Source organism: Entelurus aequoreus, linkage group LG22 (genome assembly GCF_033978785.1).
Source record: "Entelurus aequoreus isolate RoL-2023_Sb linkage group LG22, RoL_Eaeq_v1.1, whole genome shotgun sequence".
NCBI classification, from domain to species: Eukaryota; Metazoa; Chordata; class Actinopteri; order Syngnathiformes; family Syngnathidae; genus Entelurus; species Entelurus aequoreus.
In genome coordinates this window covers 26,423,840-26,449,535 of record NC_084752.1, presented here as the reverse complement: position 1 = coordinate 26,449,535, position 25,696 = coordinate 26,423,840, and the positions used below count along the sequence as shown (strand labels likewise).

At 38.6% G+C, this 25,696-nt stretch overlaps 4 non-coding genes across 4 annotated transcripts; all 4 read left to right on the top strand.

Moving 5' to 3' along the window:
• The first annotated feature begins 16,946 nt into the window (after positions 1–16,946).
• trnac-gca (transfer RNA cysteine (anticodon GCA)) lies at positions 16,947–17,018 on the top strand. The gene has a single exon. It is a non-coding gene; the product is annotated as a tRNA-Cys (tRNA).
• A 287-nt stretch (positions 17,019–17,305) lies between these two features.
• trnac-gca (transfer RNA cysteine (anticodon GCA)) lies at positions 17,306–17,377 on the top strand. Its single transcript has one exon. It is a non-coding gene; the product is annotated as a tRNA-Cys (tRNA).
• Positions 17,378–22,030: 4,653 nt separating this feature from the next.
• trnac-gca (transfer RNA cysteine (anticodon GCA)) lies at positions 22,031–22,102 on the top strand. The gene has a single exon. It is a non-coding gene; the product is annotated as a tRNA-Cys (tRNA).
• A 2,266-nt stretch (positions 22,103–24,368) lies between these two features.
• On the top strand, positions 24,369–24,440 carry trnac-gca (transfer RNA cysteine (anticodon GCA)). Its single transcript has one exon. It is a non-coding gene; the product is annotated as a tRNA-Cys (tRNA).
• The last annotated feature ends 1,256 nt before the right edge of the window (positions 24,441–25,696 follow it).

Sequence of the window (25,696 nt, the reverse complement as noted above, 5' to 3'; positions counted from 1 at the left end):
CATAGACTTAGACTTAGACAAACTTTAATGATCCACAAGGGAAATTGTTCCACACAGTAGCTCAGTTACAAAGGAGGGAAAGTGTAAGGATGGAAAGGACAATGCAGGTATAAAATAGACTAAAAATGTACCATAGTAGCAATATAACATATATGTAATATTTACATAATATATGTACAGTATATGATATATACTGATATATTATATGTTTATATCATATATACAATATATAACAATTACCATGTACAATATTACAGTATATGTAACAGCTGCAGCATAAAATAGAGAGGAACATCAGGAATTTATTAGGATAAGGAGGGAATAGCAGCTGCAATCGTGCAGGAAATTAAAAGCGCTAATAGCTGCTAACAGAACACATTTACATTTTTCACTAACATAAAGGGATGAGAATCTCATTTTTTGTGACATTTAAAGAAAAACGTTGTGACTGCTGAGCAAATATGAATTACGGATGTAAACATTTGTTATTTAACTGAGTGACACTTGCAGCGTTTGTGTTTCCACATGTTCTTCCCATCTGCATCCTTTTTATAGCATCATAGGATTTGATTAAAGACGTGTGTTAGATAGTTCACATCTTTTGGTTTGGTTTTTGAAATAAATGAGCCTTGAAAATGAAATATTTACAATGTTTTGTTTTATTACACTAAAAGGGGTCCCCAAACTTTTTGACTTGGGGGCCACATTGGGTTAAAAAAAATTGGCCGGCGGCCGGGCTGTGTATATGTGTGTGTGTGTGTGTTTATATATATATATATATATATATATATATATATATATATATATATATATATATATATATATATATATATATATATATATATATATATATATATATATATATATATATATATATATACACATATATATATATATATCTGTCCTTTCTAATCCATTTTCTACCGCTTGTTACTCTTTTATATATATATATATATATATATATATATATATATATATATATATCTATATATATATATATATATATATATATATATATATATATATATATATATATATATATATATATATATATATATATATATATATATAATAATAAAAATATATATTTTTTAAAATTCTTAGTTTTTTAAATCTGTCCTTTCTAATCCATTTTCTACCGCTTGTTACTCTTTTATATATATATATATATATATATATATATATATATATATATATATATATATATATATATATTTATATATATATATATATATATATATATATATATATATATATATATATATATATATATATATATATATATATATATATATATATATATATATAAGAGTAACAAGCGGTAGAAAATGGATATATATATATATATATATATATATATATATATATATATATATATATATATATATATATATATATATATATATATATATATATATCCATTTTCTACCGCTTGTTACTCTTATATATATATATATATATATATATATATATATATATATATATATATATATATATATATATATATATATATATATATATATATATATATATATATATATATATATATATATATATATATATATATATATATATATATATATATATAGTAACAAGAGGTAGAAAATGGATTAGAAAGGACAGATTTAAAAAACTAAGAATTTTTTTAAAAAAGTATTTTTATTATTATTTTTTTAAACTTGGGACTTCCCGCGGGCCGGATTTTGGACGCTGGTGGGCCGGATCCGGCCTGTGGGTTGTAGTTTGGGAACCCCTGCCTTACACTCTCAGAGCAAAACACCAGACCTGTTTACACAACTATAAGCACAATGTCAGCGTCACACTTTTTGCAAACCACTGCACACAGGGAATTGCAAAACACTTATTGTATACATTAGACCGGAGGTCCCAGACTTGTGGCCCGCGGGCCAATTGCAGCCCCCGAGACAATATTTTGTGGCCACCCCGCCTTAAAGGTGCAGTTTGCAACTTCCTCACAGCAACATTTTTTAAAGCAAAATAAATAACAAAAACATCACAGGCTAGCTTATGTTACCATTAGTGGTTTAACAGAACATATTTTTGTCTATATTTTTCACATTTACAAAGTTTATGTAATAGAGGACAGGGGTGCAGAGCAGAAAAGAGACGGCAGATCAACTGGTCTAAAAGGGGGGTCTATTTAAAGGCTAGAGTATACAAATTAGTTTTAAAATGGGACTTAAATGCTTCTACTGATTTAATGACAGCTAACTCTGGCTGTCCACATTTCTATCATTAGCTAATAAGCTAATACACATGCATGTCTTATATACGCATGTAGTTACGTCATTTTGTATGAGAAGCCGTGAGAGGGCGGGATATTTTGTGAAAAATACATTGTAAAGTCGACACCCTCTAGGGCAGTGTTTTTCAACCTTTTTTGAGCCAACGCACATTTTTTGCGTTGAAAAAAGTGCAGAGGCACACCACCAGCAGAAATCATTGATAAACGAAACTCAGTTGACAGTAAAAAGTCGCTTTCGCAATTGTTGGATATGACTTTAAACCATAACCAAGCATGCATCAATATAGCTCTTGTCTCAAAGTAGGTGTACTGTCACCACCTGTCACATCACGCCCTGACTTATTTGGAGTTTTTTGGTGTATTCCTGTAGCAGTTTCATGTCTTCCTTTGAGCGATATTTCCCGCATCTACTTTGTTTTAGCAATCAAGAATATTTCAGTTGTTTTTGTTCTTCTTTGTGGGGACAATGTTGATTGTCATGTCATGTATGGATGTACATTGTGGACGCCGTCTTTGCTCCACAGTAAGTCCTTGCAGTCGTCCAGCATTCTGTTTTTGTTTACTTTGTAGCCAGTTCCGTTTTAGTTTCGTTCTGCACAGCCTTCCCTAATCGTCAATGCCTTTTCTTAGGGGAACTCACCTTTTGTTTATTTTTGGTTTAAGCGTTAGACACCTTTTTACCTGCACACGGCCTCCCGCTGTTTCCGACATCTACAAAGCAATTAGATACCGGCTGCCACCTACTGATATGGAAGAGTATTACACGGTTACTCTGCCGAGCTCTAGACAGCACCGGCACTCAACAACAACACATCATTTGCAGACTATAATTACTGGTTTGCAAAAAATACTTTTAACCCATATAGGTGAAATTACACAATCTCCCATGGCACCGGACTGTATCTGTCAGGTTCAAACACTGATGACATCTATTAAACAAGACAATAAACAAAGAATCAAACAGACATTATTCAATTTGGCTCAGTGAGGAGAAACGTGTACATCTGTACCCTTGTACAGTGTCATTACGCTCTGGCGAAAGATTGTACGCCTCCTCTTTTATTTGGACTTTCCCTGATTACATGGCAACAGCTGTTTCTAAGGTACGGTGGTTGTAAACAGCCATCGCCTTTGATTACAATAGTTCAAAGAAAAGGTCGTAAACAGCCGTTGACCTCGGTCACAGAACAGTTCAAAGAAAAGGTGCTTTGAGGGGAGTCAGGCCCTGCTTCCTCTCCGCTTTGTAGTTCTCGGGTCAAAACATATTTCTGGGGCCGTACTTATCAAGCTTCTTAGAATTACTCCTAAGAAGTCTGCTAAGAGTTGACTTAAGAGTAAATAAATTCTTCGCTGAAAGCTGCACTTAAAAGTTAGTTATCAAGCGTCTTACTCACACTTTCAGCGAAGTGTAGGACTGAATCTTAAGTGTCACACTCAGAGCTAAATTACGACATTACTATGTGCCGTAAACGGAATTTTAGGTGACGTCATTTCTGTGTCCATAGAAATGACCAATCACGGAAGGGAATCCCTTGTCTAAGAATAAAGAAATATCTTAGAAATATTTAAGTGGACAATGGGAGTGCATATTTTGACAATAAACTACAAAATAATACAAAACAAACAAACAATATTGGCAATGAATCAAAAATAAATGTTTCCTTTTTGTTGCACCTTTCCTGCTTCCTGCTCCCAGACCGTAACAAAGAGGCAGGGGAGACACTTCTCTTGGATGTATGCTCGGGGCAACACCCTTCACTTTACCCGGCAGTGGGTCTCCACAGCGGACGACTTTAGAGTGAATGATGAGTCCGGCGATTAGTTGCAAATCTTGCTTTATTGATTGCTTGCACACAGCCAATCCAACACAAAACAAACTAGTCCCCGCTCGCACTCACAATACCGCTCCCTCTCTTCTCTCGCCCACACACTCACTGACGTCACTCACCTCACATGCTGTAACCTAGCGTATGTGTGTGCCACACACATATGCTACTCTCATAACATTTTCTTTCCAATTCATTAATTAGGCAACTAATTTGAAACTGGTGTGGGTGGCTCTATATATACTAGTCCACTGCAGCCACATGCGGAAATCAACAAGGAATCGAAAATTATTAAATCTGTGACAAAAATAATACCTGCTCTGTCTAAACCAGGGGTCACCAACCTTTTTGAAACCAAGAGCTACTTTTTGGGTACTGATTGATGCGAAGGGCTACCAGTTTGATACACACTTAAATAAATTGCCAGAAATAGCCAATTTGCTCAATTTACCTTTAACTCTATGTTATTAATAATTAATGATATTTACACTTAATTGAACGGTTTAAAAGAGGAGAAAACACGAAAAAATTACAATTAAATTTTGAAACATAGTTTATCTTCAATATCGACTCTTTAAAATGTAAAATTCAACCGAAAAAAATAAGAGAAAAACTAGCTAATTCGAATCTTTTTGAAAAAATTAAAAAAATAATTTATGGAACATCATTAGTAATTTTTCCTGATTAAGATTAATTTTAGAATTTTGATGACATGTTTTAAATAGGTTACAATCCAATCTGCACGTTGTTAGAATATATAACAAATTGGACCAAGCTATATTTCTAACAAAGACAAATCATTATTTCTTCTAGATTTTCCAGAACAAAATTTTTAAAAGAAATTCAAAAGACTTTGAAATAAGATTTAAATTTGATTCTACTGATTTACGAGATTAGCCAGAATAATTGTATTGAATTTTAATCATAATAAGTTTGAAGAAATATTTCACAAATATTCTTAGTCGAAAAAACAGAAGCTAAAATGAAGAATAAATTAAAATGTATTTATTATTCTTTACAATAAAAAAAATAAATTTACTTAAACATTGATTTAATTTGTCAGGAAAGAAGAGGAAGGAATTTAAAAGGTAAAAAGGTATATGTGTTTAAAAATCCTAAAATCATTTTTAAGGTTGTATTTTTTCTCTAAAATTGTCTTTCTGAAAGTTATAAGAAGCAAAGTAAAAAAATTAATGAATTTATTTAAACAAGTGAAGACCAAGTCTTTAAAATATTTTCTTGGATTTTCAAATTCTATTTGAGTTTTGTCTCTCTTAGAATTAAAAATGTCAGGCAAAGCGAGACCAGCTTGCTAGTAAATAAATACAATTTAAAAAAATAGAGGCAGCTCACTGGTAAGTGCTGCTATTTGAGCTATTTTTAGAACAGGCCAGCGGGCTACTCATCTGGTCCTTACGGGCTACCTGGTGCCCGCGGGCACCGCGTAGGTGACCCCTGGTCTAAACGATACCGTTTGATCAGCTGCTCGTCATCAAACAAAGATGAACGTTCGCGCACGTCTCTCGCCTCAGTGCCATCCCCTGCTGGAAACTCCTAACCACTTAAGACACCTCTGAAGGTCTCTTAAATATCGTGGAGAGTAGGAGTGATTCTTAGACTTAAGAACATTGATAAAAAGCTTTTATTCTTAAGTTTGAGAGTAGGACTAAATTTCGCAAATTCTCAGGACTTAAGTGTAAAATGGCACTCTAAGAAGCTTGATAAGTACGGCCCCTGTTGATTACAATACATGAAAGAAACAGAACACCTCCATGTTGCTTCCCATCCTACACAGTGGAGTTTTACAAGCCTTCTTCTTGGTAGGTTCAAAGACAGCTTTTGTCCTCTCGCCGGGAACTCATGGAAACACAAAGTTTTGTGATAACTTAGATACAATTATTCTGACAGTATCTCCCGGCACACTAGTGTGCCACGGCACAGTGGTTGAAAAACACTGCTCTAGGCGTCTGTGTAGATGTTGCAAACTGCACCTTTTATTTGAAAGTTTAATATTAGTGCGGCCCGCGAGTTTAATATGAATGGCACTTTACAGTGTTATGTACACAGCTGAATAAACCTACCAATCAGGACATATGGCTCTTGGGGGCATGCAGGACATTGACTGGGCTTGATGCAAGCAGACAAACATTTACAGCAGCGTTTTCTTTCATGCCTGGCTGGCTGCTTGGTTTCTATTGGGCACACACAGACATTCGTCAAAATGAAGGTGCTGCCCAGCGGAACATTAAACGTATATACAATAAGAAGAGGATTCAAATTGCCCCATTCGCCACAGTTTAGCTGACAAATGAACCGTGACAAATTGGGAGATGCACGATACACTTTGGCCGCCAAATGTCAGTAGAGTGTTGAATCTCTTAAAATGTGTTTTTATTGGCAATTCCAACTTTGACCATGTAGAGTGGCGCTTTCCATCATTTTCAGCAAACTGCATTGCAAGAGCCTTATGAATCTCTTCCCTACCGGATGTCTCTCTCTAAATTAATAATTTAAAGTGATGCATACGCAGCGGGTTAAAAGAAAAATAAGGACCTCAATGTATTGTAGCCCGATGTACAAACCCCCTTTTCTATATTAGTTGGGAAATTATGTTAGATGTAAATATAAACGGAATACAATGATTTGCAAATCATTTTCAACCCATATTCAGTTGAATATGCTACAAAGACAACATATTTGATGTTCAAACTGATAAACTTTTTTTTTTTTGCAAATAATCATTAACTTTAGAATTTGATGCCAGCAACACGTGACAAAGAAGTTGGGAAAGGTGGCAATAAATACTGGTAAAGTTGAGGAATGCTCATCAAACACTTATTTGGAACATCCCACAGGTGAACAGAAAAATTGGGAACAGGTGGGTGCCATGATTGGGTATAAAAGTAGATTCCATGAAATGCTCAGTCATTCACAAACAAGGATGGGGCGAGGGTCACCACTTTGTCAACAAATGCGTGAGCAAATTGTTGAACAGTTTAAGAAAAACCTTTCTCAACCAGCTATTGCAAGGAATTTAGGGATTTCACCATCTACGCTCCGTAATATCATCAAAGCGTTCAGAGAATCTGGACAAATCACTGCACGTAAGCAGCTAAGCCCGTGACCTTCGATCCCTCAGGCTGTACTGCATCAACAAGCGACATCAGTGTGTAAAGGATATCACCAGATGGGCTCAGGAACACTTCAGAAACCCACTGTCAGTAACTACAGTTGGTCACTACATCTGTAAGTGCAAGTTAAAACTCTCCTATGCAAGGCAAAAAACGTTTATCAACAACACCCAGAAACGCCGTCGGCTTCGCTGGGCCCGAGCTCATCTAAGATGGACTGATACAAAGTGTTCTGTGGTCTGATGAGTCCACATTTCAAATTGTTTTTGGAAACTGTGGACGTCGTGTCCTCCGGACCAAAGAGGAAAAGAACCATCCAGATTGTTATAGGCGCAAAGTTGAAAAGCCAGCATCTTTGATGGTATGGGGGTGTATTAGTGCCCAAGACATGGGTAACTTACACACCTGTGAAGGCGCCATCAATGCTGAAAGGTACATACAGGTTTTGGAGCAACATATGTTGCCATCCAAGCAACGTTACCATGGACGCCCCTGCTTATTTCAGCAAGACAATGCCAAGCCACGTGTTACATCAACGTGGCTTCATAGTAAAAGAGTGCGGGTACTAGACTGGCCTGCCTGTAGTCCAGACCTGTCTCCCATTGAAAATGTGTGGCGCATTATGAAGCCTAAAATACCACAACGGAGATCCCCGGACTGTTGAACAACTTAAGCTGTCCATCAAGCAAGAATGGGAAAGAATTCCACCTGAGAAGCTTCAAAAATGTGTCTCCTCAGTTCCCAAACGTTTACTGAGTGTTGTTAAAAGGAAAGGCCATGTAACACAGTGGTGAACATGCCCTTTCCCAACTACTTTGGCACGTGTTGCAGCCATGAAATTCTAAGTTAGATATTATTTGCAAAAAAAAAAAAAAGTTTATGAGTTTGAACATCAAATATCTTGTCTTTGTAGTGCATTCAATTGAATATGGGTTGAAAAGGATTTGCAAATCATTGTATTCTGTTTATATTTACATCTAACACAATTTCCCAACTCGTATGGAAACGGGGTTTGTAGTTTGCAGTCACATAGCGACACCTGTCCGTCAGCAATAACAGTCCCTAGTAGTCCCGCCCAATTATAGGGTGACACCGTCGTTATTTTTTATTTGCATTGCACTGTTTGCTTTGTATTTGTGTTTTCTCACACAATGAACTCTACTTATATTTCCATTTGATGTCATTTGGTTCTTTTTGGTCTCTATGACTAAGTTTCTAACAACAACAACAGAAGAAAAAAAAATGGAAATGACGCACATTGCCGTAAAAGACGTTCTCCGTCCATCGGCTGAACACAACAGTGACACCAAATAGAATGATATAGTCCACAGCCCCAAACATGTTTTTTTCTTATTTTCTTACTAATTTTTTTATGTGTTTATTTATTTTGTTCATCTTATTCTTGTGTTGAAAATTACAAATAAAGACATTTTTAAGCTTTTCTTGTGGAACACCTGATGCGGCCCAGCCTCACCTGGACTCTGCCTCCAGCGGCACCCAGGTAAATTGAGTTTGGGACCCCTGCATTAGACCCAGGTGCGTATCATGATGTCACTTCCTTGCAAATTCCAAAGCACTGACTTTCAAATGATTAGCCAAACGGTTAAAAATTTTTCCCAATTGCTTAAGCTCGATTTTGAATAAAGGGCCCGGTTTTTCAAGACACTACCATACACACAGTTATCAGAACACTTGAGATCCTTTGCAAAGTTAAGCACAACTATACACTATTGTATAAAAATTATATTTTGTTACTGTATGGAAATGTCTCAAATGACTAAATTCGGTGTGCTTAAGCTAAAACACTTTTAGCAATTGGAATGTACATGAAGTACACAAACCAGCAAAAGTGCAAATACAGAAAATGTATCACATACAATATAAGACCAATGTGAAGACACCAAGGTTATGGCCATGTTATTTTTTTAAGTGACAAAAAAAAGATGATTTGGCTGAGATGACAGCTCAAATTTGATTTCAAAAAGCAACTTCAATTTAGATTTTAAAGCCAAGGTGACTGATAAGTAACGTTTTGTCACCCTCTTGTGGACGATGCTGGAACCACAGGTCAGTACACATGACAAACGCGACCGTGAATTGACTATTTTTATGACCCAATACAAATCTAATTTCTTAGCCATGGTGCAGAAAAAAAATAACCTGCACAAAATGTCAATACACATAACACGATATTATAATTATTATATGTTTGGATATTATAAAAAATACATCCCATGACAATGAAAAAAACCCCGTAATTTACACACTCATTTTAAATCCATTGCAAGGCATGATGGGAAAGATGCAAATCCCTCTTACTACACTTATCCATGTTTGAGTTGAATTGATTACAAAGCTTTAAAAAGGTCCTCACGGAAGTAAACAAAGTAGGAATTTAAATTTCACATACTCTTGATATTCAATTATAATAAATTATATTATTATAATATGTGAACAGACGCACACATACACACACATATATATATATATATATATGTATATATATATATACATATATATATATATATACATATATATATATATATATATATATATATATATATATATATATATATACATATATACATATATATATATATATATATATATATATATATATATATATATATATATATATATATATATATATATATATATATATATATATATATACTGCTCAAAAAAATTAAAGGAACACTTTGAAAACACATCCGATTTCAATGTTGAAAAAAAAAGTCTGATATCTATACTGATATGGACAGTTTAAAGGCCTACTGAAACCCACTACTACCGACCACGCAGTCTGATAGTTTATATATCAATGATGAAATCTTTAACATTGCAACACATGCCAATACGGCGGGGTTAACTTATAAAGTGCAATTCTAAATTTCCCGCTAAACTTCCGGTTGAAAACGCCTTTGGATGATGACGTATGCGCGTGACGTAGCCAGTGAAACAGGAGTATCGGTAGCCCATTGAAGCCAAAACAAAAAGCTCTGTTTTAATTTCATAATTCCACAGTATTCTGGACATCTGTGTTGGTGAATCTTTTGCAATTTGTTTAATGAACAATGGAGACTGCAAAGAAGAAAGTTGTAGGTGGGATCGGTGTATTAGCGGCTGGCTGTAGCAACACAACAAGGAGGACTTACTTGGATAGGAGACGCGCTAGCCGATGCTAGCCGCCGACCGCATCTGTGATCGGGTGAAGTCCTTCTTCGCACCGTCGATCGCTGGAACGCAGGTGAGCACGGGTGTTGATGAGCAGATGAGGGCTGGCTGGCGTAGGTGGATCATAGCTCTGTGAGGTCCGGTTGCTAAGTTAGCTTCAGCGTCGTTAGCAACAGCATTGTTAAGCTTTGCCAGGCTGAGAATTATTAACCGTGTAGTTACATGTCCATGGTTTAATAGTATTGTTGATATTCTGTCTATCCTTCCAGTCAGGGATTTATTTATTTTGTTTCTATCTGCATTTGAGCCAGATGCTATCACGTTAGCTCAGTAGCTAAAGAGCTTCGCTGATGTATTGTCGTGGAGATAAAAGTCCCTGTGAATGTCCATTTCGCGTTCTCGACTCTCATTTTCAAGAGGATATAGTATCCGAGGTGGTTTAAAATACAAATCCGTGATCCACAATAGAAAAAAGAGAGAGTGTGGAATCTAATGAGCCAGCTTGTACCTAAGTTAAGGTCAGAGCGAAAAAATATATGTCTTTCACTGCATTCCAGTCTGTCACTCTAATGATCCTCATCCACGAATCTTTCATCCTCGCTCAAATTAATGGGGTAATCGTCGCTTTCTCGGTCCGAATCGCTCTAGCTGCGTTGAAAACAATAGGAAAATATGAGGAGGCGAACAACTGACTACGTCACGCTACTTCCGGTAGGGGCAAGGCTTTTTTTTTATCAGAAACCAAAAGTTGCGAACTTTATCGTCGTTGTTCTGTACTAAATCCTTTCAGCAAAAATATGGCAATATCGCGAAATGATCAATTATGACACATGGAATGGATCTGCTATCCCCGTTTAAATAAAAACATGTAATTTCAGTAGGCCTTTAATGTCTCAGGAACAAAAGGATGCCACATCTTTTGATGGAAATAAAAGTTTTCAGCCTACAGAGGGCTCAGTATATAGACACCCCAAAAATCAAAGTGAAAAAATTATGTGGCAGGCTCGCCCATTTTGCCTAAATTAAATTTCTGCAACTCAAAATTCTTTTCAATATCTTGTGTGGCCACCACGTGCTTGTATGCATGCTTGACAACGTCGCGGCATGCTCCTAATGTGAGGACGGATAGTGTCTTGTGGGGTGTCCTCCCAGATCTGTCTAAGGGCATCAGTGAGCTCCTGTAAAGTCTGAGGAGCAACCTGGCGGCGTCTGATGGACCGAAACATTATGTCCCAGAGGTGTTCTATCGGGTTTAGATCAGGTGATCGTGAGGGCCATTCAATTGTGTCAATTTCTTCATCCTCCAGATACTGTCTGCATACTCTTGCCACATGAGGCCGGGCATTGTCGTGGACCAGAAGGAACCCAGGACCTACTGCACCAGCGTAGGGTCTGACCATGGCTGCAAGGATTTCATCCCGATACCTAATGGCAGTCAGACAGCCGTTCTCTAACCTGTAGAGGTCTGTTCGTCCCTCCATGGAAATGCCTCCCCAGACCATCAATGACCCACCACCGAACGGGTCATGCTGAATGATGTTGCAGGCAGCATAGTGCTCTCCTTGGCTTCTCCAGACCCTTTCACGTCTATCAAAGGTGTTCAGGGTAAACCTGCTCTCATCTGTGAAAAGCACAGGGCGCCAGTGGCGGACTTGCCAATTCTGGTGTTCTATGGCAAATGCCAATCGAGCTTCACGGTTCTGAGCAGTGAGCACAGGGCACACTACAGGACGTCGTGCCCTGAGGCCACCCTCGTGAAGTCTGTTTCTGACTGTTTGGGCAGAGACATTCACACCAGTAGCCTGCTGGAGATCACTCTGTAGGGCTCGGGCAGTGCTCAACCTGATCCTCCTTGCACAAAGCAGCAGATATCGGTCCTGCTGCTGGGATGAGGAGCGTCTACGGCCCTGTCCAGCTCTCCTAGAGTAACTGCCTGTCTCCTGGAATCTCCTCCATGCTTTGGAGATTGTCCTGGGAGACACATCAAATCTTCTTGCAACAGCACGCATGGATGTGCCATCCTGGAGGAGTAGGACAATCTGCGCAACTTCAGGAGGGTTAAGAAATCGCCTCATGCTCCCAGTCGTGATAATGACTCTAGCTAAAGCCAACACTTGTGGAAAAACAGTTAAAAAAGATCAAGAGGGTGGAAGTTGAAATGGCCTCCACCTGCAAAACCAGTCCTGTTTTGGGGGCCATCTCGTTGTTGCCCCTTCTAGTGCAGCTGTTGTTAATTCCATCAACACCAATGCAGTTGAAACTGATTAACAACCCCCTCTGCCACGTACCTGATCAAAACCTTATCAGAAAAGTGCAATTGAATTCATGCCATACCCTGATAAAAAACTGTACATATATATATTTATATATATATGTCTGTGTAGCAATCTGTACATCGTACCGTACGATGTACAGATTGCTACGTTCTGGCAAAGGATCTCTGGTGGCGGTTGTTTAAGTAGTCGTCCCTCTCATCACTGCCGGGTGTGTTGATTGAAGATGGAACGCAGCTGCCAGCAGCAGCTTGAGTGACACGCGCCAGCGCGCTTGGAGGTGCGCTCAGCGAGGATCCCAGATGATTGCGCACTGGTGTGCGTCTGGGCCGTGACACTCTCTCTCTCTCTCTCTGTGTCCACTACTTGCTGTACATATCCTACCAAGTCAGACCTACACTGTTCCAATGTCCATTTCTCTGATGATGCAATTGTTGATGACTGAAGTGTTGATATCAACCGAACCTAACCCCCCCCCCCCCCCGACCCCCTCCCCTTCATATCCCACACCCCGGATTGTATATAATATAAATAATTGCAATGTATAAACTCTGATGATTATCTGTGTGATGACTGTATTATGATGATAGTATACATCTGCATCATGAATCAATTTAAGTGGACCCCGACTTAAACAAGTGGAAAAACTTATTCGGGTGTTATCATTTAGTGGTCAATTGAACTGCACTGTGCAATCTACTAATAAAAGATTCAATCAATCAATCAATGATATGCATCTTTTTTTGCAATTCACTGTGTTCAGTGGTTTGCAAAAAGTGTGAAGCCGATATTGTGCTTATTGTTGTGCTAATCTGGTCCGATGTTTTGCTCCTGGAGTGTAAGGTTTTTAATAATTGTGTAAGACTTTTTATTAGAGTGTTTATGCAATCCAAAAAAAAACTGTAGCCCGAACATTCAGGTTCAACGATACATAATTGAACCAATCAGGTTCAATCACTACAAAAAGGAGATGCAGAAACTTAATTGGCCACAGGGCTTTAGTCAATGTCCCAGGTCAGCGTAGGGCAGGGGTGGGCAAACTATGGTCTTTTTGATCCGGCCCGCCAAAAAATAAAACAGAATTGAGCAAATTCTGTAATAATTAGGACCACATTAATTGTCCTGTAATACCAAGTAATTCCACAGAGTGGCGCAATAGAAGTATAGTTCAGTGGTCACCGACCACCGGGCCGCGGCCCGGTACCGGTCCGTGGATCGATTGGTACCGGACCGCACAAGAAAAAAAAATATATATATATATATTTTTTTTAAGATACACTTACAATTAGTGCACTAACCCAAAAAACCTCCCTCCCCCATTTACACTCATTCACACAAAAGAGTTGTTTCTTTCTGTTATTAATATTTCTGGTTCCTACATTATATATCAATATAGATCAATACAGTCTGTAGGGATACAGTCCGTAGGCACGCATGATTGTATTTTTTTATGACAAAAAAAAAATAAATAAATAAAAAATATCCCCCTCCTCCCGGTTCGTGGGGCAAATTTTCAAGCGTTGACCGGTCCGCAGTTACAAAAAGGTTGGGGACCACTGGTATAGTTGATTGATTGCACGGCCCAGGTACACTTTTTCTACTGCTAATGCGTTAACAGCAGAACCAATTTGCAACAATGAGTGGGCTAAAGAAAAAACTGTTCAACGATGGGCCTTCTCTATGAGATTCTACAATTTGTTGGGACAATTTTTTAAACCCCAAACAAGTTTTGTACAATTAAATCTGTGATGATGGCAGATGGTGTACCTCATTGGTAGAGCATTTGACTGCAAATCAAGAGGTGCCCAGTTCACCTCTTGGCGCCACTCCCTAATCAGAGTCAGCCACTTCTTCCGAGGGTTTTCTGATTTTCTACAATCTTCTTGAGCAAAAAGTGTTTTGTATAATGGAATCATTGTGCATATAAGGGGGAGTAGCTCAGTCGTAGAGCATTTGACTGGAGATCAAAGGGTCTCAACTTCAAATCTGGTTACTCTCATAAGTTTTCCTTTTTACCTTTTGTGGTCAATACCAATACATACAAGTTTTAAAAAGTATTGCTCAAAACCTAAAACATACTTTGTACGATGAAACAATATTCTTGGACATGGTTTTCAGCTGACTGGTAGAGCATTTGACTGCGGATAAAAAGGTCCCCAATTCAACTCTGGCTCCCCCCTCATCAGAGTCCTCCACTTTTTCGGATGGTTTCCTGAGCGTCTCCAATTTTTTTGAGCCGTGTTTTATACGCAAATTGTGTTATGTATAATTGAATTATCATGCTTATCAAGGGGTGTAGCTCAGTGGTAGAACATTTGACTGCAAATCAAGATGTCCCCAGTTCAACTCTGGGGGCCCCCTCATCAGGTTCCTGCACTTCCTTTGAACAAAGTCACAACTTCTACGACCCTCATTAGCATTGTTCAAAACCACAGGCGCTGTTTTTACAATTAAACAAATTTGTAATTTCGGACAGGTGTTTTGCTCAGTGGTGCAGCGTTTAACTGCTGAACAAGAAGTGTTCACTTCAAATCTGGTTACTCTCATATGTTTTCCTCTTTTCTTTTTGTGGTCAATACCAATAAATAAAAGTTTTAAAAAGCAATGTTCAAAACCTAAAATATATTTCGTATGATAAAACAAGGTTTTTGGATTGTGTTTGCCGCTCACTGGTAGAGCATTTGACTGCGGATAAAAAGGTCCCCAATTCAACTCTGGCGCCCCCTCATCATAGTCCTCCACTTTTTCTGATGGTTTCCTGAGCTTCTTCAATCTTATTGAGCCATGTTTTATACGCAAATTGTTTTATGTCTAATTGAATTAATATCTTTATCAGGGGGTGTAGCTCAGTGGAGGACCCTTTGACTACAGATCAAGAGGTCCCCAGTTCAACTCTGGGTGCCCCCTCATCAGGTTCCTCCACTTCCTTTGAACAAAGTATCAACTTGTACAACTCTTTTTAGTGTTGTTCAAAATCACAAATGCCATTTGTACAATTAAACAAATTTGTAATATCGGACAGGCGTGTTGCTCAGTGGTGGACCCTTTGACTGCCGAACAAGAAGTCTCTACTTCATTTCTGGTTACTCTCATAAGTTTTCCTTTTGTCCTGTTGTGGTCAATACCAATACATACAAGTTTTAAAAAGCAATGTTCAAAACCTAAAACATATTTTGTATGATGAAACAAGGTTTTTGGATTGTGTTTGCAGCTCACTGGTAGAGCATTTCACTACGGATAAAAAGGTCCCCAATTCAACTCTGGCGCCCCCTCATCTGAGTGCTCCACTTTTTCCAATGGTTTCCTGAGCTTCTCCAATTTTATTGAGCCGTGTTTTATACGCAAATCGTGTTATGTCTAATTGAATTTATCTCTTTATCAGGGGGTGTAGCTCAGTGGAGGACCCTTTGACTGCAGATCAAGAGGTCCTTAGTTCAACTCTGGACCCTCTTCAGGATCCACCACTTTTTCTGAGCTTTAAAAATTTTCTTGAGCTATTTTTGAAACCCCAAGCATATTTTGTACAAACAAATTTGCAACATTGCCAGGTGGTGTAGCTCATTGGTAGAGCATTTGACTGCAGATCAAGAAGTCCCGAGTTCAGCTCTGGGCCCCATCCCCTAATCAGAGTCCCTTACTTCTTCTGAGCATTTTTTGTTCTTCTACAATTTTCTTGAGCAATGTTTTAAACCCAAAAAGTGTTTTACAATAGAATCAACATACACAAAAGGGGGTGTAGCTCAGTGGTAGAGCATTTGACTGCAGATCAACAGGTCCCCAGTTCAACTCTGGGTGCCCCCTCAACAGGTTCCTTCACCTTCTGTGAACAAAGTCTCAACTTATACGACTCTCATTAGCGTTGTGCAAAACCACAAATGTTATTTGTACAATTGAACACATTTGTAATATCAGACAGGTGTGTTGCTCACTGGTAGAACATTTGACTGCAGAACAAGAAGTGTCCACTTCAAATGTAGTTAGTTTTATAAGTTTTCCTCTTTACCTTTTGTGGTCAATTCCAATATATACACGTTTTAATGAGCAATGTTCAAAACCTAAAACATATTTTTTACAATGAAACAAGGTTTTTGGACAGGGTTTGCAGCTCACTGGTAGAGCATTTGACTGCAGGTAAAAAGGTCCCCAATTGAACTCTGGGCGCCCCCTCATCAGAGTGCTCCACTTTTTCCGATGGTTTCCTGAGCTTTTCCAATTTTATTGAGCCGTGTTTTATACGCAAATCGTGTTATGTATAATTGAATTACTATGCTTGACAGGGGGTGTAGCTCAGTGGTAGAGCATTTGACTGCAGATCAAGAGGTCCCCAGTTCAACTCTGGGTTCCCCCTCTTTAGGGTCCACCACTTTTTCTGAGCTTTAAAAAAAAATTATTCTTGAGCAATTTTTTAAACCCCAAGCATGTTTTCTACAGAGAAATCTGCAACATTGCCAGGTGGTGTAGCTCATTGGTAGAGCATTTCACTGCAGATCAAGAAGTCCCGAGTCCTGCTCTGGGTGCCACCCCCTAATCAGAGTCCTCTACTTCTTCCGAGTGTTTTCTAATTTTATACAAATTACTTGAGCAATGTTTTAAACCCAAAAAGTGTTTTGTATAATGTAGTCAACATACTTAAAAGGGGGTGTAGCTCAGTGGTAGAGCATTTGACTGCAGATCAAGAGGTCCCCAGTTCAACTCTGGGTGCCCCCTCATCAGGTCCCTCCACTCCCTTTGAACAAAGTCTCAACTTGTACAACTCATTTTAGTGTTGTTCAAAATCACAAATGCCATTTGTACAATTAAACAAATTTGTAATTTCAGACAGGCGTGTTGTGTTGCTCAGCGGTGGAGCGTTTGACTGCGGGTAAGAAGTTCCCCAATTCAAATCTGGGCGCCCCCTCATCAGAGCCCTACACTTTTTCCGATGGTTTCCTGAGCTTCTCCAATCTTATTGAGCCATGTTTTATACGGAAATTGTGTTATGTCTAATTGAATTATTATCTTTATCAGGGGGTGTAGCTCAGTGGAGGACCCTTTGACTGCAGATCAAGAGGTCTCTACTTCATTTCTGGTTACTCTCATAAGTTTTCCTTTTGTCCTTTTGTGGTCAATACCAATACATACAAGTTTTAAAAAGCAATGTTCAAAACCTAAAACATATTTTGTATGATGAAACACGGTTTTTGGATTGTGTTTGCAGCTCACTGGTAGAGCATTTCACTGCAGATAAAAAGGTCCCCAATTCAACTCTGGCGCCCCCTCATCTGAGTGCTCCACTTTTTCCGATGGTTTCCTGAGCTTCTCCAATTTTATTGAGCCGTGTTTTATACGCAAATCGTGTTATGTCTAATTGAATTTATCTTTTTATCAGGGGGTGTAGCTCAGTGGAGGACCCTTTGACTGCAGATCAAGAGGTCCCTAGTTCAACTCTGGACACCAGAGGTGTGGACTCGAGTCACATGACTTGGACTCGAGTCAGACTCGAGTCATGAATTTGATGACTTTAGACTCGACTTGACAAAATGTAAAGAGACTTGCAACTCGACTTAGACTTTAACATCAATGACTTGTGACTTCACTTGGACTTGAGCCTTTTGACTTGACATGACTTGCTACTTTCTCCAAAACCTAAAGTTTAAAAAGTTATTTGGGAGCGCTCCGTAGCTTTAATTTTGTACGTGTCTGTCTACCAGCGTGTGTGCTGCGTGTCAGCTGGTGTGCTCTCAGTACAACAGCCAATCAAATTAGATCTACATTGTTTTCATCACACAGCATTCAGCCAATCAAATTGCAGGACAACCAATGAACAAGAGTTGTCAAACAACGCGCCAGTGAGAAAGATTTATACCAAAGTTGGTTTCGTTCGGGTATAAAAACTACGACTTGGTCAACAAAAAACGAATTGCCGTATGCAAATCACGCAGTTCGAATATTACAGACGGAGACGCAACAACTTCCAACTTCGTTCGACATTTGAAGTTGCACAAAGAAGGGTAAGTTATGAATGTAAGATAACGTTTATTGGCTAAGTAACATGACTTTTGTTTGCTGTGTAGTTAAATCAGTGAGGCTGTAAACTCACTGCTAACGTCATAACCATAGACATCTTATAAGTAGACGCAGCATCGAGCGCTACTGCCTACTGGCGCAGACGGACGCGGGGCCGCCATCTTGGAGTGGTGATCCGCTCCACTAGTGCAATTCATTTGGCAGGAGCAATGAACTGTCAGCGCATTTAATTCATTTTACCTCACTGAATACCACTCATTTTCACGCGCTTTTTTGTCATACGTGTAGCTATGATAACGGACACATGTTTTATTATTCATAGTTTGCTTAACAGTAATATAATATTCTTATATGCTATAAGTGACCAGACGTCCGAGATCAAAACTGGGAATATAAGCCCAGAGAAAGGGGAAAAAACGGTCAGCTATTTTTAAATTGAAGAAACAATATGATTACGTTATATATACATGCGTATATCCTACATAAACAATGTATGAATACATTAGATATCTATATATCTTATAGACCGTATCTCTGTTGCTGCAGCAGCAGAGAGTTTATTCTGTCTTGACACTTTGTATTGATATTTTGTATTACATTCTTCCCTTAAATGATCATGTTTACAGTGATTGTTATATATGTATTTTTTATGTATGTCGCTTTGGATAAAAGCGTCTGCCAAATACTTAAACATATATAAACACCTGAAAGTCTTTATATCAGCTAAAACCACCAATCTGTTTTACTGGATTCAGAATAAAACCAAATGCTGTCTTACCCAACAATGTTAGTATTTGAATATTGTTACTTGAAGACTTATTCCTGGTTACAATTATACTGTTAAGAAAGTATTGTCTTATATTTTGCCTAAAATGAGAATGCATCATAATCAGTGGTGGCTGGTGAATTTTGTTTTAGGTGGGGCTGAAAGTTTGTAAACCAAACCCCTGTAGGGGCGTCATCCTCCCCCAGAAGATTTCTTTGTGATTTTCACATACAAATATTGAAGATCTTTGCTCCTTCTGAACTCTGTGGTAATGTTATTTTCATAAAATACAACCAATAGTACGTTAATGTTAAATCTTACTTGTGAAAAGTAATCCCCCGATTCCTATTTTCAACAGTCCGCTCATTTGAGCAGGAAAACGCTGAACATCAGCCCGGCATCTTTGTTTTCTACCTGTCAACTGTCAGTTTAGGCTGCTCGTCGGGTCCTCATCACCACTTCAAGATGCAATTTGCTCGCGTCACAGCAACCAATACTGCGTCTACTTAAAAGATGTCTATGGTTATAACATCATTTCAAACACAGCAATATGTTGCGTCCACTGCAGTTTGCTACCTTATTTATACTTTTTGTCAAGTGATTTTTTTAAGCAGGGTTGCATGAGGTACCTACAAATAACGTCACGTTAGTCAATGTATCACACACAGTAACATAACGTTAGACGGCGGTCAGCAGCACCGCATATTTTAGCCACCTACAAAAAGACAAACATAGTCAAATAAAGGTCAGTTGAAATGTATACTATATTAAGAATATGTGTACATATTGCATAGGGCCCTGACATCTAAAAAGTACAACTCTGTTCATTGTTATGTTCATGTATTTATGTTTTTCATGTGTACGCACAAATAAACACACATACAGTATGAGATGAGATCAATGAGATAAGGTAAGAACAGAATAGAAACTGCTGTGGAACTAGTTACAATGCAATATGCCATGGAAATACAATGTTAACACTTTTGTACAAATAAGTACAGTTGCACTTGTTTTTGCAAATGTGTTTATTCTGTAAAGGAATGAGTTAAATGTTTAAAATTGTTTAAACTATTAAAATGACTGGTTAATAGTGCTATTATGAATTGCAATGTCAGTACTATTTTTTTTCCTGCTATTTCAAATGCACTTGTTTTAATAAATAAATACAGCGGTTTAAAAGCATACACAATCTGTGTAAAAATATTAGTCTGTGGTTAAAAGGACTTGAAAGGACTCGAAACTCAAAATGCAGGACTTGTGACTTGACTTGAGACTTTCCAGTCTTGACTTTGGACTTGACTCGGGACTTGCCTGTCTTGACTCGGGACTTGACTCGAGACTTGAGGGCAAAGACTTGAGACTTACTTGTGACTTGCAAAGCAATGACTTGGTCCCACCTCTGCTGGACACTCTTCAGGATCCACCACTTTTTCTGAGCTTTAAAAATTTTCTTGAGCTATTTTTGAAACCCCAAGCATATTTTGTACAAACAAATTTGCAACATTGCCAGGTGGTGTAGCTCATTGGTAGAGCATTTGACTGCAGATCAAGAAGTCCCGAGTTCAGCTCTGTGCCCCACCCCCTAATCAGAGTCCCTTACTTCTTCTGAGCATTTTTTGTTCTTCTACAATTTTCTTGAGCAATGTTTTAAACCCAAAAAGTGTTTTACAATAGAATCAACATACACAAAAGGGGGTGTAGCTCAGTGGTAGAGCATTTGACTGCAGATCAACAGGTCCCCAGTTCAACTCTGGGTGCCCCCTCAACAGGTTCCTTCACCTTCTGTGAACAAAGTCTCAACTTATACAAGCGTTGTGCAAAACCACAAATGCTACTTGTACAATTGAACACATTTGTAATATCAGACAGGTGTGTTGCTCACTGGTAGAACATGTGACTGCAGAACAAGAAGTGTCCACTTCAAATGTAGTTAGTTTTATAAGTTTTCCTCTTTACCTTTTGTGGTCAATTCCAATATATACACGTTTTAATGAGCAATGTTCAAAACCTAAAACATATTTTGTACGATGAAACGAGGTTTTTGGACAGTGTTTGCAGCTCACTGGTAGAGCATTTGACTGCAGGTAAAAAGGTCCCCAATTGAACTATGGGCGCCCCCTCATCAGAGTGCTCCACTTTTTCCGATGGTTTCCTGAGCTTTTCCAATTTTATTGAGCCGTGTTTTATACGCAAATCCTGTCATGTATAATTGCATTACTATGCTTGACAGGGGATGTAGCTCAGTGGTAGAGCATTTGACTGCAGATCAAGAGGTCCCCAGTTCAACTCTGGTTGCCCCCTCTTTAGGCTCCACCACTTTTTCTGAGCTTTAAAAAAAAATAATTCTTGAGCAATTTTTTAAACCCCAAGCATGTTTTCTACAGACAAATCTGCAACATTGCCAGGTGGTGTAGCTCATTGGTAGAGCATTTCAGTGCAGATCAAGAAGTCCTGACTCCAGCTCTGGGTGCCACCCCCTAATCAGAGTCCTCTACTTCTTCCAAGTGTTTTCTAATTTTATACAAATTACTTGAGCAATGTTTTAAACCCAAAAAGTGTTTTGTATAATGTAATCAACATACTTAAAAGGGGGTGTAGCTCAGTGGTAGAGCATTTGACTGCAGATCAAGAGGTCCCCAGTTCAACTCTGGGTGCCCCCTCATCAGGTTCCTCCACTCTCTTTGAACAAAGTCTCAACTTGTACAACTCAATTTAGTGTTGATCAAAATCACAAATACCATTTGTACAATTAAACAAATTTGTAATATCGGATAGGCGTGTTGCTCAGTGGTGGAGCGTTTGACTGCGGGTAAGAAGGTCCCCAGTTCAAATCTGGGCGCCCCCTCATCAGAGTCCTACACTTTTTCCCCTCATCAGACTCTCATTAGCGTTGTGCAAAACCACAAATGCTATTTGTACAATTGAACACATTTGTAATATCAGACAGGTGTGTTGCTCACTGGTAGAACATTTGACTGCAGAACAAGAAGTGTCCACTTCAAATGTCGTTAGTTTTATAATTTTTCCTTTTTACCTTTTGTGGTCAATTCCAATATATACATGTTTTAATGAGCAATGTTCAAAACCTAAAACATAATTTGTACGATGAAACAAGATTTTTGGACAGGGTTTGCAGCTCACTGGTAGAGCATTTGACTGCAGGTAAAAAGGTCCCCAATTCAACTCTGGGCGCCCCCTCATCAGAGTGCTCCACTTTTTCCGATGGTTTCCTGAGCTTCTCCAATTTTATTGAGCCGTGTTTTATACGCAAATCGTGTTATGTATAATTGAATTACTCTGCTTAACAGGAGGTGTAGCTCAGTGGTAGAGCGTTTGACCGCAGATCAAGAGGTCCCCAGTTCAACTCTGGGTGCCCCCTCTTCAGGGTCTGCCACTTTTTCTGAGCTTTAAAAAAAATAATTCTTGAGCAATTTTTTAAACCCCAAGCATGTTTTCTACAGAGAAATCTGCAACATTGCCAGGTGGTGTAGCTCATTGGTAGAGCATTTCACTGCAGATCAAGAAGTCCCGAGTCCAGCTCTGGGTGCCACCCCCTAATCAGAGTCCTCTACTTCTTCCGAGTGTTTTCGGATTTTCTACAAATTACTTGAGCAATGTTTTAAACCCAAAAAGTGCTTTGTATAATGGAATCGGCTTACTTAACAGGGGGTGTAGGTCAATGGTAGAGCATTTGACTGCAGATCAAGAGGTCCCCAGTTCAGCTCTGGGTGCCCCCTCATCAGGTTCCTCCATTTCCTTTGAACAAAGTCTCAACTTGTACAACTCTTTTTAGTGTTAATCAAAATCACAAATTCCATTTGTACATTAAACAAATTCGTAATATCGGACAGGCGTGTTGCTCAGTGGTGGAGCGTTTGACTGCGGGCAAAAAGGTCCCCAGTTAAAATCTGGGCGCCCCCTCATCAGAGTCCTCCACTTTTTCCGATGGTTTCCTGAGCTTCTCCAATCTTATTGAGCCATGTTTTATACCCAAATTGTGTTATGTCTAATTGAATTATTATCTTTATCAGGGGGTGTAGCTCAGTGGAGGACCCTTTGACTGCAGATCAAGAGGTCCCTAGTTCAACTCTGGACCCTCTTCAGGATCCACCACTTTTTCTGAGTTTTAAAAATTTTCTTGAGCAATTTTTTAAACCCCAAGCATATTTTGTACAAACAAATTTGCAACATTGCTAGGTGGTGTAGCTCATCGGTAGAGCATTTGACTGCAGATCAAGAACTCCTGAGTTCAGCTCTGGGCGCCACCCCCTAATCAGAATCCCCTACTTCTTTTGAGCATTTTTTGTTCTTCTACTTTTTTTTTGAGCAATGTTTTAAAACCAAAAAGTGTTTTTATAATAGAATCAACATACATAAAAGGGGGTGTAGCTCAGTGGTAGAGCACATGACTGCAGATCAACAGGTCCCCAGTTCAACTCTGGGTGCCCCCTCATCAGGTTCCTTCACCTTCTGTGAACAAAGACTCAACTTATATGACTCTCATTAGCGTTGTGCAAAACCACAAATGCTATTTGTACAATTGAACACATTTGTAATATCAGACAGGTGTGTTGCTCACTGGTACAACATTTGACTGCAGAACAAGAAGTGTCCACTTCAAATGTAGTTAGTTTTATAAGTTTTCCTCTTTACCTTTTGTGGTCAATTCCAATATATACACGTTTTAATGAGCAATGTTCAAAACCTAAAACATATTTTGTACGATGAAACAAGGTTTTTGGACAGTGTTTGCAGCTCACTGGTAGAGCATTTGACTGCAGGTAAAAAGGTCCCCAATTCAACTCTAGGCGCCCCCTCATCAGAGTGCTCCACTTTTTCCGATGGTTTCCTGAGCTTCTCCAATTTTATTGAGCCATGTTTTATACGCAAATCGTGTTATGTAAAATTGAATTACTATGTTTAACAGGGGGTGTAGCTCAGTGGTAGAGCATTTGACTGCAGATCAAGAGGTCCCCAGTTCAACTCTGGGCGCCCCCTCATCAGGTTCCTCCACTTCCTTTGAACAAAGTATCAACTTGTACAACTCTTTTTAGTGTTGTTCAAAATCACAAATGCCATTTGTACAATTAAACAAATTTGTAATATCGGACAGGCGTGTTGCTCAGTGGTGGATCGTTTGACTGCAGAACAAGAAGTCTCTACTTCATTTCTGGTTACTCTCATAAGTTTTCCTTTTGTCCTTTTGTGGTCGATACCAATACATACAAGTTTTAAAAAGCAATGTTCAAAACCTAAAACATATTTTGTATGATGAAACAAGGTTTTTGGATTGTGTTTGCAGCTCACTGGTAGAGCATTTCACTACAGATAAAAAAGGTCCCCAATTCAACTCTGGCGCCCCCTCATCTGAGTGCTCCACTTTTTCCGATGGTTTCCTGAGCTTCTCCAATTTTATTGAGCCATGTTTTATACGCAAATCGTGTTATGTCTAATTGAATTTAGATCTTTATCAAGGGGTGTAGCTCAGTGGAGGACCCTTTGACTGCAGATCAAGAGGTCCCTAGTTCAACTCTGGACCCTCTCCAGGATCCACCACTTTTTCTGAGCTTTAAAAATATTCTTCTATTTTTGAAACCCGAAGCATATTTTGTACAAACAAATTTGCAACATTGCCAGGTGGTGTAGCTCATTGGTAGAGCATTTGACTGCAGATCAAGAAGTCCCGAGTTCAGCTCTGGGCCCCACCCCCTAATCAGAGTCCCTTACTTCTTCTGAGCATTTTTTGTTCTTCTACAATTTTCTTGAGCAATGTTTTAAACCCAAAAAGTGTTTTACAATAGAATCAACATACACAAAAGGGGGTGTAGCTCAGTGGTAGAGCATTTGACTGCAGATCAACAGGTCCCCAGTTCAACTCTGGGTGCCCCCTCAACAGGTTCCTTCACCTTCTGTGAACAAATTCTCAACTTATACGACTCTCATTAGCGTTGTGCAAAACCACAAATGCTATTTGTACAATTGAACACATTTGTAATATCAGACAGGTGTGTTGCTCACTGGTAGAACATTTGACTGCAGAACAAGTGTCCACTTCAAATGTAGTTAGTTTTATAAGTTTTCCTCTTTACCTTTTGTGGTCAATTCCAATATATACACGTTTTAATGAGCAATGTTCAAAACCTAAAACATATTTTGTACGATGAAACAAGGTTTTTGGACAGTGTTTGCAGCTCACTGGTAGAGCATTTGACTGCAGGTAAAAAGGTCCCCAATTGAACTATGGGCGCCCCCTC